Source organism: Cornus florida, unplaced genomic scaffold, assembly GCF_030987335.1.
Source record: "Cornus florida cultivar Cherokee Brave unplaced genomic scaffold, ASM3098733v1 CherokeeBrave_3.0.0_Hap2_Chr04, whole genome shotgun sequence".
In the NCBI taxonomy this organism is placed as follows: Eukaryota; Viridiplantae; Streptophyta; class Magnoliopsida; order Cornales; family Cornaceae; genus Cornus; species Cornus florida.
In genome coordinates this window covers 16,609,551-16,629,885 of record NW_026775574.1, presented here as the reverse complement: position 1 = coordinate 16,629,885, position 20,335 = coordinate 16,609,551, and the positions used below count along the sequence as shown (strand labels likewise).

Here is a 20,335-nt window from a genome sequence, read left to right as displayed (position 1 = left end):
GTTTGGTTGAATGGAATGGATAGTAGAAAGGATGAATGGAGTGATATTTTTTCTTGTTTGGTTAGAAAGAAGGGAAGGAGAGTTCATATATTATTTTTACCAATATACTCTTTTATATAAAATTATAAAAGGTAGATATTTATTTCAAAATTTTTGAAAAGGTTAAAATTGTAAATTATCAATTTATAGGTAGTTATGCCTTCTTTTTCTCCTCCCTTCCCCTCAAAAGTGGACGGATAGAAAAACATAAAGGAAGGAGGGATGCTTCATTCCTCCTTGTTTCCTCCCTCTCTTCCCTTCCCTCCAACCAAACATGAAAATATTTATTCATCCCTCCTCTCATCCATCCCTCTTCAATCCTTCCCTCCAACCAAACATAGCATTAATGTATTTTTCAAAGGGAACAAAACAAAGGAATTAAAAAAAGAAGAAGTAAATTTAAGAAAATAAACTCATTTTTAGTTGAAAGGCACATTCTTCTTTAGTTAAAAGGCACTTTCTTATTTCTTGCAAAATGGAGACCCGCTTGCTCATCAAAGTCAGGTAACCAATTGGAGATAGAGATGCAAAAGAGAGAGAAAGCCACAAAGATAGAGAGAGTGATGCATAGAGAGAACCAAAGAAAAAAAATGAGCCGAGAGAGAAGGATAGAGGACACCACAGGGAGAGAGGGTCGGAGAGAGAAGGATATAACGTACAAGAGAGAGAGAGAGAGAGAGAGCGCAGAAGCATTGTTGAGGTAGGAATGAAGATTTAAGGTTTTATTTGTTGTTCAAGTATAAATGGGATACTGGGGTGAAGATGGGTACCAATGTTCAAACCCGTTATATGGTCGGGTTATTTAAGTCTGACCTATATTTGGCCCGTATGATAAAATAGCAAATCCAAATCCGCTAAAGGTTGCCGGGTTTGAATTTTTTTTTTTTTTTGTCAACCCTAATCTTGATGATAATGCATGAAAAGCAAGAGACAGTCAAATGAGGCATACCTTGGACACTAAAAAGGAATTGTTAGCAGCGAGACAAACACCACCAACATGTGCATGTGACGTCAGGCACTGGGGTCATTGCCCTTTTGTCTACCATCATATGGGAAATACTCACTCATCGGGTCACAAAAAGTGTGAACTCCTAGAAATAGAGATACGACATACAAGAAAGTGGGGATTCAAGTAGATTATGCCAGATTCGACTCCAAGATGGCCTTATAAGAGAGAGTGGCAACTACCACGAAAACAAGGAACCCTAGGAAATCCGAGGCCACCAATTAAAAGTTTAGCTCACTTGTCTTGTGTGTCTTGAGTTGGCTTCTCAAACCCAATTATTAAAGGAAGAGAGATATATAATTGAGGATGGGTGGAACATTTGCTGGTGATACATTCCATTAGACAAAGCCCACATGTCAATGGTACATTGTGAATTTGTAACAAAGATTTTATAAAGAAATTTACATCTTGTCGCTCTTTATGGTTCTTTGAGGCTGACCAAAAAGGTAGACCTCAACATATCCGAGTCTCACTAAACAACAAAACCCTAAAAGTCCAAGTGAACCACAACCCAACCCAAAGATCAAGGCGAATTTTGTGCAAGCCATTGCGTTGGGATGCATAGGGCATTATGAAGAACACACATCAAAGTTTAAGTGGACCAAAATAGGAGACCACAAGATATCAAGAGTATCACTAAACAACAAAACCCTAGAAGTTCAAGTGAACCAAGACCCAACCCAAACATCAGGGTGTGTGGGATGTTCGATAAGCTCCCTCACAAGCATGAGTGAGCATGCACGATGAGAAGACCTATTAAGTGGTGCAGTGTAATGTGAAGATCCTTTGGAGAAACCTACTTACTTACCTAGAGCCTATAGACCCAAACACTACATTAGATTAATGTACCATAGAGCACCAAAAAAAAAAAAATGTAGAGCCATGGCATTTTACATATAGAGCACTACGAAGAGCATGCGTCAATATTTAAGTGGACCGCATCTTACAAGAAAATATGTCCATATGTCGAGTGACACGTGGATCCTTGTGCTAAGGCCATGTGATGTGATTTAATGTGACATCACATGTTGGCTGCCACCAAGGAATATGTAAACCAGAGTGGAAGCAGAAAGTCTAATGGACAAGGATAAAATAGATTCAATATACAATAATGATACGCAGATCGCAAATGAGCCAGAAGTATGAACACTAATTAAGAAATTGATGCATTTAATTACAACTATCCACTTGATACAAGGTGAGACCAATAGATAAAGATAAAAAATTATTCAAGTTTCAAGAGAAAAAGACAACAAACCATTTGTTGAGCAAATCCACTGCTCTATATTTCCTGTAATGGAAACAAATTAAGATATAAGACACATTATAGGATTGCAGCAACCAAAAAGACGTAAAATATGATCAAAAAGTGCAGATCAAAATATAAAATTAGTGGAAAGAGAGACAGATAGAAACTCTCCAGAAATCAACAACACACTTTTTTCAAAAACAAAACAAATAAGCCATAAATTCAGTATAGAGAGCAATCTAAACTAGTCAGTTGAGATCTGAACAGCAATTGAAACATACATCTCGCCAATCCTAAAGCCGGCACAGAGACTACAAAAACCGCACGCTGAATGGAAAACTGATGTAGGAAAACAGAATTATTTGCATTAGTGAAAATTGGAACACAATTAATTAAGCAGGTAAGGTAAGGTAAGGTGGAGATGGAGAGAGAATTACTAATTCGACCAACCAACGGCCGCGCTTTAATAACGTTTTGAGTAACCAGTTTAGCAACCTGTGTACTCATCATGGTGGCAATCTGAAACAAACATTATTACAAATAAAATAATAAGAGACTTTTATCATCAAAATTCAAAATCAACCATAAATTCGTAAACAACAGCCTTATCTTTGCAAAGCATGCATAAAAGAAACAACATTAGACAAGGTGATAAATGAAGAAATACCAAATTTGACAACCTCCCGAAAATCCTAGCACGGTACAGAATACCTAGAAATTCTCCACTGTAATGTAAAAAGGTTTAATAAAGATCAAAATAGAAGGAGGAGGAGAAGAAGACGACGACGATGAAGGTGTCTTCTCTTCGTCCCTTTTCACGATATAATGCTATGTGTTAGTGCCCCTCATCCAGACACACACCGTCTATCTAAACTTTTTCACCCAAATTCCCGACCTCACCATGTCCGGCGGACCAGCCCAAGACTGCCCAACACTTTCTCATTTTAATGTTATGGTCCAACCCAATATATATATATATTTTTTATCCTTTAATAATTTTTATCGTAGGTATAGCCCAGCAGCCACACTCACATCAAAAACATTCACAAGAAGCCCATAAATAGGATCTATTAGAAAAAAAAAAAAAAAATTTAAAAAGTGTTAATTGCAAAATAAACACTTGAATTATACCATTTTTGCATTTTATACCTTCAAGTTTTGGTGCTCTGGGTAACCTAAAGTGTGCAATTGTGAGTTGAAACATATAGTCTAACGAACTTGATTAATTGATTCAAATGTTGGTGTTAGATTTCTATGTATCCACACTCATGCATGATAGCCAAAAAATTAATGTGACTCTCCAACTTTCTTTCTCTACTTTTTCTCTGGCCTCTCTCTAATCCTTCAGCCGCCTCTCTTTCGTTTCTCCCTTTTGTTTGCTCCCCACTCCCTCCCATGGGAGTGGGAAAGTGCCGATCCTTACCTCCCACCGCTTAACAAACTCGGCATGGTGTAATAAGTTCGCTTGGTGGGTGGGTTTCACGCCGTTTTGCTAGATCTGCTCCTGTTTGGCTTGTTTCTGGCTCGACGATGTGGATATATTGTTTTGTCTCCGACTAGATATCTGATCTATGTCGGGTTTTGATATCCCGCATTTTTGTGCTGGGTTCGGGTGGTTTTCCTCCGTCGGTGGCGCCTTGTGGATACAGCCTTGGAACTGTTGCCTTAATGATGGCCTGACCTTTGGGTTACTCCTGTTTTGCTAGTGTGTTTTGGCTTGTTTATCGACAAATTGAAGGCCTGTTCTTCTTCTTCTTCTTCTTCTTTTATTTATTTATTTATTTATTATTATTATTTTTTTTGTACAACGTTTATGGTTGTGTTTGTAGTTGTGGTATGACTATTTTTCTTATTGTCAAGATTAAAAATATATATATATGCGACTCTCCAAGTGTGTCATTAATAGTATATGTAGAGTCTCGGGAGATTCTTTGTTGCTTCAACTTTATTTGATGTGAGATTTTACATACCTATTTTGAATACCTAAACTTGTATCTTTTAGGCAATGATATGTCCGTAGAGTGTGTTGAGAGAAGTTTTTAATATTTAAGTGGCCAATTTTGTTAAATAACATACTTTGATTGGGCCATTCTTTTAATAACCAGTTTTGGAAGGAAGAAAATTGAAGGGATGGAATGAATAGAAGAAGGGATGAATGAGATATCATTAGAGAATATATTATGTTCTTTCAATTTTTTTTTCGGTTGGATGAAAGAATATATTTACTTTGATTATCACGAAAAAAAAAAAGATTTTTAAGTTGTTTTTACCATTAAACCCATCACTTATTTTATTTATGAAATTTATTATATATATATATATATATATGATGATGATGATGATGATGGTGATGATAAAGTAATTTAAAACAATAAGATTTTTAAGTCGTTTTTATCATTAAACCCATCACTTATTTTATTTGTAAAATTTATTAAATATATATATTATAGTCTCTCCTCTCTTCTACTCATATTTGGACAAATAAAAATTTGTTAAAGAAAAAAAATGACTAATCTATTATATTATTCATTCTTTTCTTATATGGATCAGTTGAATATTGTATTTCGCATAATCAACCCAACGAGTGAGGACTGAGGTGGACAAAAATGTAGTAATTCAGTGTTTGCATTTTTTTCTCTCGATAAAATCATTAATCCATGATAGGGTGAAAATTAGATGAGTTTGGGCGAGCTATAATTGGGTGGGTCTCAAATGAGTACATAACCCCCAATAACTTTTTTGTGTTGATCATGTGTTTGGGTATTAAATGAGGAGGTCAATCCGCACTCCCAATAATCCGAATATTTTTAAATTTTTTTTTTTATCTCTATATTTTAAGACATAAATGATTTTACTGAGCAAGCATGTGAGTTCATACTTGACCCAGTGATGACAATTCAGGTAGGCCTAGATCTGAAAACAAAATTGCAACCCGATTTATTTAACCTTTAACTTTCATTTATTTCATTTCAATTTTTTTAAATAATAAAAAAAATTAAAAAAAAGTGCCTTTACTTGGTTATTATAACAGATAAACGTGTTGTGTTCATGTAAAAAATGACCTATTTAGTTAAACGTGTAAAATAAAATATTGTATTCGTGTAAAAAATGATTTAATCGTATCTTTTCGTATAATGTAATAATCGTATCGTATTTGTATAAAAAATGATTCAATCTTATCTTTTCGTATAATGTAACAATTGTGTCGTATTTGTGGTAAGAGTCTTAGATACGATTAATAATCTGTTCATTTCGATTCTAATCATGTTCAGGTTATAATCATGTCAACACCAACAGGACATGCCAATGCGATATCACGCCAACGCGAATGGCCATTCCTACGTCACGTAGAGATAAAAGGGTTATGGGTCAGAGGGTGAAGAAGAGGAAAAAGTCACCTAATTAAGACGACAAAGAAGAGATAGAAAGCAAAAATGAGAACTCACAATCTTTGGACCATCTTTAAAAAAAATAATAATAATAAATAAAAAATTTGGATAGATTGAAGTGGATACCCACTCTCAATACGATAATACCCACTCTCATTTATGACCCGCATACTTAAATCAAAAACCAAAAATTCATTATTTTATGGGGTAGGTTTAGGTGGATGGATGAATTAGTACATAAATGACCACCCCTAATCCATGAATACATCACAATTCTTGAATGAACTCAACATGTTCTTGGCTAATGAAAAGTGTTTGCGTGTGAGGGAGAGACGATGAATTGCCGGATTGTGTGTGTGTTTATTTTTTTATTTTATTTTTTCGAAAGGTGCCAAATTGTGTGTTGTAGAATCTAATTATGAGAAGGGTTTAGATATTTTGTCTTCTTTTATCGACGGATGTCGATTCTCTTAGAGTACTCAATAATCCACCACGAGACATATCACACTGTCCCCTCAATTTTATTTTATTTTTATTTATATAATCTTAATAAAATCATTAATCCTTGAACATGTATTGTTTCAACCTCAAATATGTCAATAATGTCACAATATAAAGAAAATGTAAAAGCCTCAAAATGTCCTAGTTCAAGAATTTTTACCATCAACGTTATAGTATATAAGCAAAAAGCCTTGAAAACCATAACAGAAAGAGGCCCACAAATTTGAAAGAAAAAAATTGAAATGCTGCACCAAAAAGAGGGAGAGAGTTAAGGAACCGGGTCATCGACGTTTCTAGCCTCCCTCGGCTTCTATCTGTTGTGCAACGGCCAGGATTCGGCCACATCAGCTGGCTAAGAAAAGGAGATTTAAATTAGTTAAAATAAAGAAAGCAATTAAGGCAAAGCCAAACGTTAAGACTTGGTTGACTTGGGCTTTTGAAATAAGAAAGGCCCACATACTTGAGGTCCAAAAAGTCCATATAAATAAGAAACATAGCCCTAATATTCATTCTATGCCCCTCTCGCGATCCGCCGAACCATCATTTTTAGGCAAAAAATCAAATCCCTAAAACTCACTTCGCTCCTGTCTGAATAAAATCCCCAGTTTTGGTCTTACCTTTCTTGCTATGCTATGCCGCCTCAATCATCAGGTACTCTTAATTCTTTTTCTCCTGCCAAATCCTTGCTGATATATATTTTATTCAGGTTTTGCATACTTTGTTGTTATGATTTGGTGCAAGAATTATAAGTTGGGAATGCAAAGACCTTTTTTTCTTTTCTTTTCCGATCTGAATCATGTGTCTTTCAATATAAAGATCATGTCAGAAAATGCATGAGTACTTAGTGCGTAATAATTTTTGTTGACCAGTTTAAAATTTGTGCTTTTGATATAGGTTTACTTATTGGGAAGGGAGAATTATTTGGATTGAGTAGATTCGGAAAAGAGTAAGTTTGTTTTGTGTTATTGTTATTAAACGTTTAAGCAGCACCGAAACAAAACCCCATCTCTTTCCTCTCTCTGACATTAGAATTAATTTGAAATTTGGTTTCAGTGCTTACTAGTTAGGGTTAATGGTTATCCCTGCTCAAATTTTTTTCTTTCAGTTTCAATTCTGATTATGGGTCTTTATTATCCACTAAATAAAGGTGGAAACAAATTAAATTGGTAGTTTCCGAATATGCTTATTAGAGAGTCAAGGCGGATTTATTAGAAATTTCTCTTTACTAAATTAGTACTTGTTTCATACCATACTAAATTAGGACTTGTTTCTTTCGGTATGAAGTATACACATGTGGGTAGAAGGAAATTAGAACAGTTGGCTTTTTTTACTTCATTTCTTTGCCGAAAAGCGATGCTACTCCAAGATTAACACTATAATTTGTTTTTTTGATGTTGGGACAAAAACCAGTCAAATTATATCCCAATGACAATTGACTCAAACAATTAATTTTCGAATATCCGATTGTTTTTTGGATCAGAGCCTTCCACTTTTTTCCTCCCCTTCCAAAAGGGGAGGTTAGCATATAAAGAATTTATTTTTTATTTCTTATTATTTTTTATTTCTTATTTTTATTTGGTAACAATCTATGTCATGTTCGACACGCAGGTACTGGTTACTGACCCCTGATCACATCCTACTGAGGCAGTGTACACGGCTGAGTTATATTAATAATGGATTCATAAAAGTTCGTTAATTTTTACTTTTTGTGGCGGGGAGACAAATGACCTCTTGGAGATAAAAGTTTGTTAATTTTTACTTTTTGTGGCGGGGAGAAATGACCTCTTGGAGAGTCAAGGCGGATCCATGGTTTGGAAGGACAATCATACGGTGAAATTTGTGCTACCCACTTGCAATGATTCAACTTACGTCGGGTGTGTAGGTCATACTATAAAACACGTATGTTTGAATGTCTCAATATATTTTTGTAATCTTTTTTCTTTATTGAAGATAGGGCGTCTCAGTGAACATCTCCTAACATTGCTGTAATTATTCTCATGCCTGCATTAGTAATTCTCTATGTTACAGTTTGTTGTTGGAAAGTCTATCAATATCAGTAAATAATCTTGCTCGCTGTTGGTTGCTTTGGTAAATTGATTTTAACCAAGTATTTTTCCTTGGTGTTTCATTATGTCTATTTGCAGAGCCAGCTCTGCCTGAGATGGGGCTGCCTTCCCCCTATAAAATGATAGTGAAAGAAGGTATATAAAATTCAAAATGCAAGTTTTTGTATCACAGGGATGAATTGTCGTGATAGAGAGTCCTTTGTTGCTCTATGTTTCAGATTCTGGGGTATTTAAACTTGGTATGGTGGTAATCCACGTCTCAATTGTGGTAATTCACCCTTGCTCTACTGCTCGTCTCTTCTTTTTGAGATTTTTTTTTTTTTTTTTTTTACTTATCTCTTCTTTTTGAATTCTCAGTTCTTTGCATAATTCTGTGTGAGGATGCTTTGATTTTTCATATAAAGTTTTTCTGTACTCTGTATGATTCAAAGAGAACACGGATTTGAAGAGATTTTTGGCAATTGAAAGGATCGTTTTGATTATATATATATATATATTGTACAGTTAATAGGTATGTTAGTAGAATTCAGTTACAAGCCTTTAGTTTTGTTTAGTGGTGACTGTTGTTTGATCATAAATAGAAGAAAGTGAACAGGAAGTGAGAGATGTAGGAGAGATGAGATGAGATGAGAGAAAGATTTGGCCGCTACGGTGTCCAAAACTCAAAGTCAGCTTCATTTTGAAGCTTTCAAAATGGGGAAGAAAGTTTTGCAATTTTTGGCAATAGAGTTATGATTATGGTTTAACAGATATGGAATTGGAGTTTCGAAATTAGAGTTTGTAAAATACAATAAAAAAAATTGAAAATTGTAGAATACAAGAAAAACAATTCCGAAAATTGAGTCAAAATTTTCATTATTTTTAAATTCAATATAAAGATTTCAATTCCATCCCGTTTAACAGTCTTCAGTGTTTTTTTGGTGTTTAATACTTTAAAGTGGGCTAGCGTTTACGGTATGCTCTTTAGTCAAAGTCCATGGGCTTATCATTTGAATTGAGGCCAATGCAAATCCATCAACGATGACTTCCTCATTTGTGTTCTTTCTTGTTTGCAATTATGGAGTTTGGAGAATGAGATCAATTTTTCTCTCCAGATGAAATTACTTTATAAGTTGTAATTAGTGATTTGGCAAATCATTCCTATGTGTATGTGTGAGAGAGATTGGTGAAGAATTCAAGAATTTACTTTCCCAGCTAACTGCTAGAATATTTCTAGCTGTTAAGATTCTAATACTGATTGACTAGTTTGTCCATTAATAATATGTAAAAAGAAGTTAAACTCATGTTAAAGTAGACACGGGCTTTGTGGCCTGATGATATATTTTAAAGTGGGTGTGTGTCGGTTATTTAGGCTAATAACCGTGCCTACGCATAACTTTTAATATTACTAAACACAGAGATTCCAAATATCTAAAGCATGAATCCATCTCCCTAAATTTGGATTCAGATTGTTAGCAAGCGCTTTACATGCAACCAATATAACATCTACTCTGCTTTCCATAGAGGAGGTTAAGAATTTTCATCCCGTCTTCATACTAAAAGTTGATATTAAGTTTGATATCATTGAATCACGTCTTTAAATGAAACAAAAAAAATATTTTAATTTATTTAAACTATTTTTTTTTCCTTATTCTAATTTCAAGACATGAAATAAATTCTAAAGACGTGTAGATCTTGAGCATTTTTTTTTTTTTGTTTTTTGTATATATATTTTCTCTAGTGTTCTCAACATTGCTCTTGGGCTAAAATCATAAAACCCCCCTCTTATCTTTAAAAATTGTCAACTAATCCCTTCAACTAAAGAGATTATCATATCACTCCTTAATGTTTTAAAAAATCTATCATATCAACCCCTCTCTATTAATTTTTTGTCAAAAACTAACAGATCAGATCACATGATTGTCACGTGCATAATATTTCACTTGAATATGACCATACTACCTTTTTAACCACTTAATGATTAAACTGCCCCTACCTAAGTCTAAAGAATCTCTCTTCTTTTCAACAACGTCAGAGTTCAAACTCCATGTTTTCCAGCGTGTTTCAGCAGTGGCCAACGTGAGTCCAAACAAACAACCTCAACCAAACTTCAGAGATTGCTTCAGTCCGATGCACTCCTTTTTTTGATGAAACAAAGACCCAACAGATTGCTTTAGTCTGGTGACGCCTCAAGCCCTCCCTGGCAAAACCCAGTTCAGTCTAGCGACGTCTCAAGCAACCTCGCCCCACCCCGACGAAACCCAGTTCTATCCCGTGAGCCTCAAGGTTCTTTCTGAATGAAACCACAACGGTGACGATGACCAAACCATGTAGTACCATGACTTGCATGCTTTATCCGACAATAAATCTGCGAGCTCCGGTGAATGACCAAACTAGATCCACTATCGACAAGCTTTACTAGTGAGCTCTCCTTGGCGAAACGGTAAAACCCAACAAATTACTTCAGTCCAGCGACGCCTCAAGCTTCCTTGGTGAAATTCAGTTCAGTCCGGCGACGTCTCAAGCAACCTTGATCCACCCCCGGCGAAACCCAGTTCAATCCCAGTGGTCTATTCCATCCAAGAATAGGAGAACACAAAATTAGACAATTTAAATTTTTGGAGTAACCACTGTTAATTATAACGAAGCATAGTATCAATACATTAAAATTTGAAAAATAAGCATTTAAAATCTGAAATCCATGGAATGCATGTATACATAAGATTAAGGCAACAACATAGTTTTTAAGTTGTTTAATTTATTTACAATTTAAAGTTGTCAAGATGCTTAAGAAAAACCTACCATAAGATTTTCACTAAATAATTAGGTTGCTTAGGATAAAAGTGTGTAAACAAGTATAATGCCGTACACGTATGCAGGGAGAGAGAGAGAGAGAGACAAAGCATCTTGAAATTTGACTTAATTTTTAGAGATTCAACAATTTCCAACAGTTTGAATTCTAAAAAACCAAATATTCTAGGCCAAGATGAATTCAAAACTGTGTGCACATATTTGCTAGATTTATATTCATTAGTTTAAGATTAGCTAGCCTATAAAATTTGTCAAACAACCACTAACAATCATAATCCAATAAGAACACCCACTGTTCAAGTTGATTAGTTTCACAAGAAGGGCAAAATTATCATTTGAAATTAACAATTTCAATCTAATAAAATATTAATATACTATCAAGGGCATTATTGTCATTTTACAACAACTTAACGGTTTTATTACAGAAAGGGGGCAACATGATACTTTTTGTTTGTGAGGGGATTGTTTAATAATTGAAGGGGTTATATGTCGTTTTTGTAAACAATAGGAGGGTATTATGATTTTAGCCCTTGATCCTTTGACAAAACACACCCTCAAAATCTCTGGGCAAAAGTATATCCCAACTGTTGTTGTCTTTCCCCAATGACTTTGAAGATGAAGTTAGAAGCACCCAACTACATGATGACACATATAGTCTCACATACGTGCTTTCCCTAAATGATACAAGAAATGTCCCTACATCAGTGATCGTGTCTAATTTTACCACTCGCAATAGGATGATTCCGTGTAGAATAATGCTATAAAGAGAGATGTCAAACCCACAGGGAGATGAGATTTATATTTAGTCTTTAGCTTAGTTCTATTGGTTTACAGGTAACTGGTTGGAAAGTTTACTTGGTTGTTGCGATTAAAAACAAACTAAAATTAAACTAAAATATTAAACTAAGTAATCAGAGAGAGAAATCTTAGGGCTTTAACTTTGACTTCACCACAATAATCATATTATGGTCAATTGTATCAACTCTGGGAATTTAACCAATTATGTTTTCAAATGAATTGAACTCTATAGCATTCGTTCAATTTGGATTTTAAAGAAAAATGTTTTACAAAATTCAGTTAATTATAACCTATCTGCAGTTAGTATGGACTATCCACATACCTACTTTAACTACTTTGCAAATAATTTATCTTTCCTAAGCATAGAATATGAAAACATTCTTTTATAAAAAACATTGGAATACTATTATATGACCTCTATTCTTATGCCCGGCAAGGCTCTGCAAGATACCGTCTAATAAGATAGGTTGAGAATAGAAAACAAACAATTATATCTAAGACAAGGTAATAACAGTTTGTAATCTATTAAAGCATGAAAACCAATTGAGTTGTCCTAATTGCTCATAGTCATATAATCAAGAAAACATAATATATTAAAATAATCCCAGAGTTAAGAACAATCAAACCATAATACTAGATTGGGTTACATCAGTGCCTTAAGAGAGGGATTAGCTATTCATGACGAGGTCGGATATCATCTGTGTTGAGTTCATCTCCAACGTCACGGAGGACACTTCTCTTCTAAGGATCTTCACTTCTAAGGTTGTGGAAACCCTAAAAGTCACCACGCTACCAGTCTTCTGAATAACAACGTAAAAAGAAATTGAAATTTCGAACCCCTTCTATCAAGGATTACGCCTTCTTTTATAGAAGAAAATAAGGTTCTGGTAGGCTTTTAGGTCTTTTGGCCAATCTGGGATGAGATACGGCTGATAAAGAGAATAATCCCGTACTTTAAATCTGACATGTCGTGGAAGGCTCGAGCTTTAGGAACAGAGGCTCAAGCTTTAAGGTTCAGGCTCGAGCTTCTCTAATTTGATGCTCGAGCTCCAAGAATTGTTCAATCTTCACTTTGACACTTAGCCAATTTTTTTCAACTATTTTCTAAAGCGTCTTTTCCTTCAACACTTAGAATATTTTTGGGATTGAAATCTTTTAACATTGCTCGATCCAAGCTTCATGGGCTCGAGCACTAGGTATTAGGCTCGAGCATTTGGGACTCTAGGCTCGAGCATTTGGGACTCAAGGCTCGAGCTTCAATGAATAGTGTTCGATCCTGGAGGTGAGGCATGAGACCTAGGAGCATAGCCTTTCAATTCAAACCAACTCTTCAACTTCCGACGCCTCATGCTCAAGCTTGAGGGTCAAGGCTCGAGCACCCTAAGTTGGGGCTCGAGCACCAAGGTACAAGGCTCGAGCTTCAATACCTTGTTGACTTTCTTTCTTTTCTTTGTTGTGATACTCGAGCCTCAACACTTGGGCTCGAGCTTTGGGGCTTGAATTTCTTCAAACTTCACCATTTAAGCTCTCAGCTTGCTCTGAATGACCGGCAACGACTTTGTAAGCTTCGATATCACCATAAAGTCCCGATTTTAACCATTTCTCTAGGAAAATACCTGTAAACACACATTAAACATAAATTAGTCTAACTATAGATATAAGTATCACTTTAAGCCTTAACATACGTATATTTAGGGGCTCGAATATGTATATATTCAGCGTTCATCACACCCCTAAACTTACATATTGCTAGTCCCTTAGCAATACAGAACTAAAAAGCCGTTTTTGTGGGAATCACGGTTGCATTTAACTTATGCAACAAGCCTTTGAACCCCTAAGTTACCCCTAGTGGACAAGTTGTAGTCTTATAAGGGTTTCCAGTAAAGATACCCTGGTTCTTTGCAATTTGACAGCAAACTTCTTGTTGAGGATTGTTTGTGTTATGTTGACAGTTTTGTTTGTCTTGACAGAATGGTTGAGGCTTGGAGAAGCTGATGTTTTGGTTTTTTCCTTGGGGTTCTTGGATAGATCAAGTGGAGCAGGGCAGATTGGATTGTTTCTTTTGTTGCTCCTGTATTGTTTGTATATGCTTTGTTTCTCTAAGGTTATGTCATTTTTTTGATTTGTATTGGAGTTCATTCTCCTATTATAATTGTACTCTTTGAAAAATTTTATAAAAAAATCCCATTCAGACTGGTAAAAGACTTTGTGCAATGGATTCTACCTTTTTCATGTTTAATAAGTGTAGGTTTATGATACCCAAACAAGTACATGAGAAAATATATATTTGATATTTAGCTTGTAGAATCGATGCACTTTTTATGGCAAAACATTGTCTTTTAGAGGAAGGTCAGGTTCACGTATTGCACTGACTCTTCACGGATTTTGGTTTTTGGTTTAGGCAGTAGCCTATTGTTTAGCGTTACCAACTTGTTAAGCGCTGGATGCATATGAATTTTATGTGTTTGTTCTATAGAACTGGAAGGAATAGGGATTGTTACCCTTCGCTAAATATGGGTATGATTGGATCGTTGATAGAAACAACCTAGGAGTTGTACATTTATACTATATTTCTTTTACATGGAAACTTAGTATATTGTTGGTTATGTTGGAAATTTGGTAAAGCTTACCTAAAAGAGGCTATACCACACGAAAACGGAAATGAATTTTAAAACGACAATAATTCAGAGTTTCGTGAATTCTGAGAACGGAATTCCTTTTGTTAGGGGAGGAGAATGTAATACCCCTAGTTTTCAAAAGGATAAAAAGGGAATTTAATTTTGTTTTTATAACATTTTGATTTAATTATGTGACTTATGTAGTTTATTCGCTTAGTTGATTTAGTGTGACTTTATTTTAAATTAATTGATTAATTGTTATTATGTATTTGTTTTATTTAATTGGTTAATTGTAATTATTTGTTGGTTGGTTTTATTTAATTGTTTAATTGTGGTTAGATTTACTTCTTTGATTTATTGGTTTTAATTGACGTGTCTTTGGTATATTATATTTGGTAGCTTTTATATGTTGTTTGTGTCGTAGGGTTTTATTATTTTTTTTTTCCGTATAATTAGGTCGCCGACTTATATTAGGGTTTAATTAAAGCCTATAGAGATACGGATATAATCAGACTTAAGATTGGGATGCCTATATATGTATCCTGATACGTTTGCTAGGGTTGGGAAGAACTCTATTCACGTGATAATGTTTTGAGAGGAAACCAAAGAGAGGTCTTGAGAGGAAAACTAGAGAGAAGCTTAAGGGGAAACAGAGAGGGTTTTGATGATAGCTTGTGAGGCTAACGAATAATGAAAGGATTGGTTCTGGATGGAATCAAGAAGTCACAGAGGAGGGGAATAATGGTCAGAGGAGGATAACAGTGTTGGGGTTGCTGGAATTTAGAGACCCGGCGTTGAAAGGTTTCAAACCGAAGCCTAAAGGCAAGTTTCATTCTATTTCCTTCCTGTAAACTTGTGTTCTGTGCATTCTCTATAGTCTCCAGGAATCTAATTTAATTATTAAAACGGATGCTTATACGTGATAGAGTCTCTGTACAATTTTAAACCCCTGTTCACTTTTGAAACTATGAACTGTTGTGTTTTTGTTTTAAATTTTTGTCAATATTTTCACAAGGGAATTTGAGGAGTTTCTAGGATTGAATGAACCTGAATTAAACCCTAGGAATGTAAGAAAAATTCTAGAATGGAGGGTTGAACTTCGCCGGACGCGAAGAAGACAAACGGAGAAAACATAAACTGTTGCAATCATGGTTTAAGCTTTTGCTAAGTAATTCATGCTGGAATTAAATATGTTTCTAGGCTTGTTAGGACTTAATATGAACCTTAAAAATCTTTAACAAAGTTGGGACAGAGGATTGAGACTTGGCCGGACGCGAAGAAAGTAACACAGAGGAAGCAGAGAAGGAAAAACGAAGGCTGGAGAAGTGGAGGCGGCTCCACCCTTCAATGGAGGCAGCTTCATTGAAGTGGAGCCAGCTCCACAAAGTGTTGAGGTGGCTCCAATATGGGTGGAGCTGGCTTAACTTAAAATTGGAGGCGGCTCCAATTTTGGTAAGTGCCCAGAACGTGTTTTTTTTGTGGTTTTTGGACTGCAAGGGCTATAATGCAATACTGAAGTTTAGTTGGGGGTTTTAAAATATTATATATAACATATTTAAAGACCCAGGAGTAATAGTTTAGGCTATGGGTAAGGGACATCATGAATTATAAACATAATTATGCATAGTGTCAAGGAAGGAGAAATATTTAAATTTCTAGTTATTTAAGCTAAATGAATAGACTGAAAGGGAAGTTGTTCTTGGGATTTTATATCAATGACCAATATAATCTAATCAGGTTCTAGGAACGATGGTTTCTGCTGTGATTATGGATATCATGAAATTTAGATACTAAATTATATGCTGTCAGGAGTAGCGGAAGTTATAATTGCTAGTCTCACTTTAGAAAACTAAATGGACTAGTATGGAGGTAGTTTTGGCATTCAAATATAATGTGTTCAGTTAATATTTCTGTGTCTCAATATAGTATGCTCTAGATTTATATTTGAGGATTAAATGACGTTATGAAATTTGAATATTAATTTGCATGTCGTCAAGGATTGAGGAGGATTTAATTACTAGAGTTGCTTTGGCTAAGTACATGGACTATTATGGACGTATTGTTTTTGGCATTCTGGCATAATGTGTTTAGTTAAAATTCTGTTTAGCATTATGTCGTGCTATGGTTGTCAATTGCTGAACTGTTATAATTTTTGTTCTGTCAATTATATGGAAATGGATGGGTTTAAATTGTTTGCCATTACTTTAACAACTTAAAATGAGGATCTATGATTATAATCATATACTGGATGCATGATAGGATCTTATCAATATCTGATTTCTATTATGTTGGTTTCTGGATTTACTTGATGTTCATTTGGAATGTGCATCATTCTTGGATCATATGCATTATATGTACCGGTATGGGACGGTGACATATCAGGGATGGATTAGATCAAAAAGCTAAGTCCTACCCCTTTATACATACGGAATGGATTAACTAAAACAGTTAACTCCTACATGGATACATGTCCTGTCAACTAAAACAGTTGAACGACATAATGGATGGTTGTTTTATCTTTTTGCATTAGGAAGGAATTTATATATATATATACTTATGGTACCGTGATACGAGCTTGAGTCTCCTGATCACGATTAGGGTGCGTATATCGCCTAGGATTGATAACCAGGCCTGATGATGTTTCCCTGGTTGTTCTACTCGGGTTGAGACGGATTATGTGGGCTGGTGAACGTCCTATAGTGTGTACTTATATCTATATGGACTACTTTAGTTCTTGTTGAGTTATCTAGGATGTATCTGCGTATCGGGTTTGTATGGATTGTAGTAGTATGGAACTTGCATATGGGCCTGACCCACCCTTATTTTTTAGATGTTTGACAGTACCAGGTTTAGAGCTTGTTCGTGGTGATGCAGATACAGTCACTCACTCTTCTGACTAAATAGGATTTTCTTTCTGATTTTAGTTTTGGATTTTAATTCTGTAAAGTTTTATCATTTGGGATTATTAGGGGTCCACTAGTTGGATTCCCGAGTTGTACGGAATTAAAGGTTTAAATTTTATTAAACTTTTATTTGGAGGTTTTTCGTATTTAGATTTCTACTCAGCTTATTATTTATTTTCTTTATTTCGTTTTGTATTCCAGCGTGTTTACATATTGACAGTTGGTATCCCTCGGATCTGTGCTCGAACTTGATCACCCATGGCTCTAGAATCGAGGGGTATCACAAGTAATGACAGTGGTGGGTTTATTTTGGACCGTGGTGGGTATTTTGTACTAATGGTGTAATGTGGATGGTTTATTTTGGACAGTGGTGGTTTTTTTTTTTAATGTGTGGCTATTTTGGACAGTGAATGTGTTGGTTTATTCGACAATGTATGGCAATGTAATGACAGTGGCTGTTTTTAATGTATGGCTATTTTGGACTGTGAATGTGTTAGCTTTTTTGACAATGCATGGCAATGTAATGATAGTTAATGTTTTTAATGTATGGCTATTTTGGATAGTGAAGCTGTTGGTTTGAATATATGTATGCAACTTTACCTTAAATGCATTTTGACAAATTGTAACTTGTCAATTTGATTTTGTTCGTGCAATTCGAAACACAAGGCTTAACACTTACAATTCTACAATTTAACTTCAACATACACTTTTACTCAAGCATTTGACAATTCAGAAAATACATTGTATACACACTTCATACAGCTTCAAAATATATTTTGCATACACAGCCTCATATTAAAACCAACTGACTACTTTCTTCCTAAAGCTATTATACATGCAACAACATAGAACATAACAAATACTACAACTAATTGCTTCAGAATTTTTTGGATTTGTTCCTTATTTTTTCCCATTGCTTCCAAACGGAACTTCAATTCTGCAATTTCACTAAACTTGCTTTCATTTGCTTCAGTATATGCTGGCATTGTACAAATCGGCTCACACCATGCCTATAAAGAGCATTTTTTTGTACCACAAGAATAGTATATCCTCCCTTTGTTGTTATACTCATCTGAACTTGTAACTCTCACTACAGTTGGATAGCCACAACCACATATTATGTTGTTATACCTGAGATCTTGCCGATTAACAGATCATGTGCTCGAAGAAGACATTTAGGTTCCCTGATTGCAGGTTAGGGCTTCGAATAGAGCACATAGTGGCTTCAAATAATCAATTGGGGACTTCAATACATCGATTAGGGCTTTAAATCATCAATTGGAGAATTTAAAAGATCAATTAGGGCTTATGATACTGCTGCTATGGAGAATCCTCAAACCACTTCAATCACAGACAAAAACAAGAGAAGACAAGAGCAAAGAGAGAACAGAGAAGAGAGAAGAAGGCACTTAACGAAGAGATAAGAGAGAAGACGGCAAGTTAACAAAGTAAGAAGCGATAGCAACGAACGAGAGAAGAGATCTTCTATGGCGGCAATCCTCACTAACCAGTGCAATACAACGACAGAGAAAGAAGGAGATAAACAATGCATAACCGAGAGGGTGGGGTTAGATAACAAACCTGAAGGGTTTTTCGTCATTTTCATACAATAAGGGTACTTTCGTCATTATATTGAGGTATCTAGTGCACGTGACGCTCACGTGATTAGAAGACGTTAGTTTTAGACGGTCAACTAACGGGGAGGGAGTCATATGATAGATTTTAAAATACGTTGAGGGGTTTTATGATAGTTTCCATACTTGAGGGGGTTAGTATATACTTTTTTAAAATAAGAGGGGGGTTTTTAGAAATTAGCCCTATTTATTAAATTGAGTTAATCTCAAACATTCCTATACTCAGCTTGTTCACAAACATGTTCGATAATAGGCAACTATTTGGGCTCGGCTCGTTCTGAGTTCGGTCCGTGTTAATTTGTTTAGCCTATTTTCAAACATGTTTGTGAACAAGCTGAAATGTTTGAGATTAACTCAGTTTAATAAATAATCTCAGTATTTTTGTTTGAGATTAATTTGTTTAGCCTATTTTCAAACATGTTTGTGAACAAGCTGAAATGTTTGAGATTAACTCAGTTTAATAAATAATCTCAGTTTAATAAATAATTTCATGAAAATCTGGACCATTCATGCAAAAAAATTTACAAAGATAACAAAGTGAGCCCAAAAATTTTAAAGGAAAAAAAAAAAAAAAAAAAAGACGACTTTGCGGCATAATATCAATGTAAATATTGAAGAGCACATCATGCATTTTCCACAACAGACTATATTGAAAAAACTTGTTTCATCTCAATTTTTCCGAAAATTAAGGGGTTGTCTTTAGGGCTTTTATAATTTTTTTCCCAAAAATTAAGGGGTTGTTTTCTTTTACTTTTCGGTGTTTGACAAAGATCTAAGTCGATATTGAGGTCGAGTCTATAAAGTGCGGCATGTAAAATAATTTGTCGAAAATTAATGAATAAGTTATTTTTACTAGGCTTTAATAATTTTTTTATTCGTAAATATTTTACGATAGTCAAACATCAAAAAATACAAAATATATTTTGCTAAAAATATTTCACGTTGCCTAAATTAACCTTCTTCCACATCATGCAAGATAATATTGCATATTATTAATTAAACAGATACAGAACAATGATGTTTCACAACCTCTTTAGCTTCATAATTGAATGTCCTCCCATTTTCGCAACTTATAAAGGGGTTTGGATATATATATATATAAGGGGGTTGGATATTGGAAGCCACTTCTACAAGTATTCTTACATGATATACTAGGGTTTATAAAGGTTACAACAAAAGGAACACTAACTGTTAGTCTCTCCCAAGTTTCCTACTGGTGGCAGCTTTGGAGTGTGGCGATTATTAGCACCAGATCCCGGATAATCATTCTTCTCTAAATCCATTCTGCCATTAAGCTCCTCCTCCATGAATTCCCCTTCTATCATCTGTTTCCATTAGTAAA

General features: G+C 34.9%; 1 long non-coding RNA gene across 9 annotated transcripts; it reads left to right on the top strand.

Moving 5' to 3' along the window:
- The first annotated feature begins 6,680 nt into the window (after positions 1-6,680).
- LOC132302869 (uncharacterized) lies at positions 6,681-17,848 on the top strand. 9 transcript variants are annotated; one of them, XR_009480956.1, is made up of 5 exons: positions 6,682-6,835; positions 7,079-7,130; positions 8,329-8,385; positions 8,469-8,518; positions 17,561-17,848. It is a non-coding gene; the product is annotated as an uncharacterized LOC132302869 (long non-coding RNA). The 9 variants fall into 9 exon arrangements; XR_009480957.1 differs by lacking the exon at positions 17,561-17,848 and adding an exon at positions 17,287-17,305; XR_009480953.1 differs by lacking the exon at positions 17,561-17,848 and adding an exon at positions 13,809-14,040.
- Positions 17,849-20,335: the final 2,487 nt, after the last annotated feature.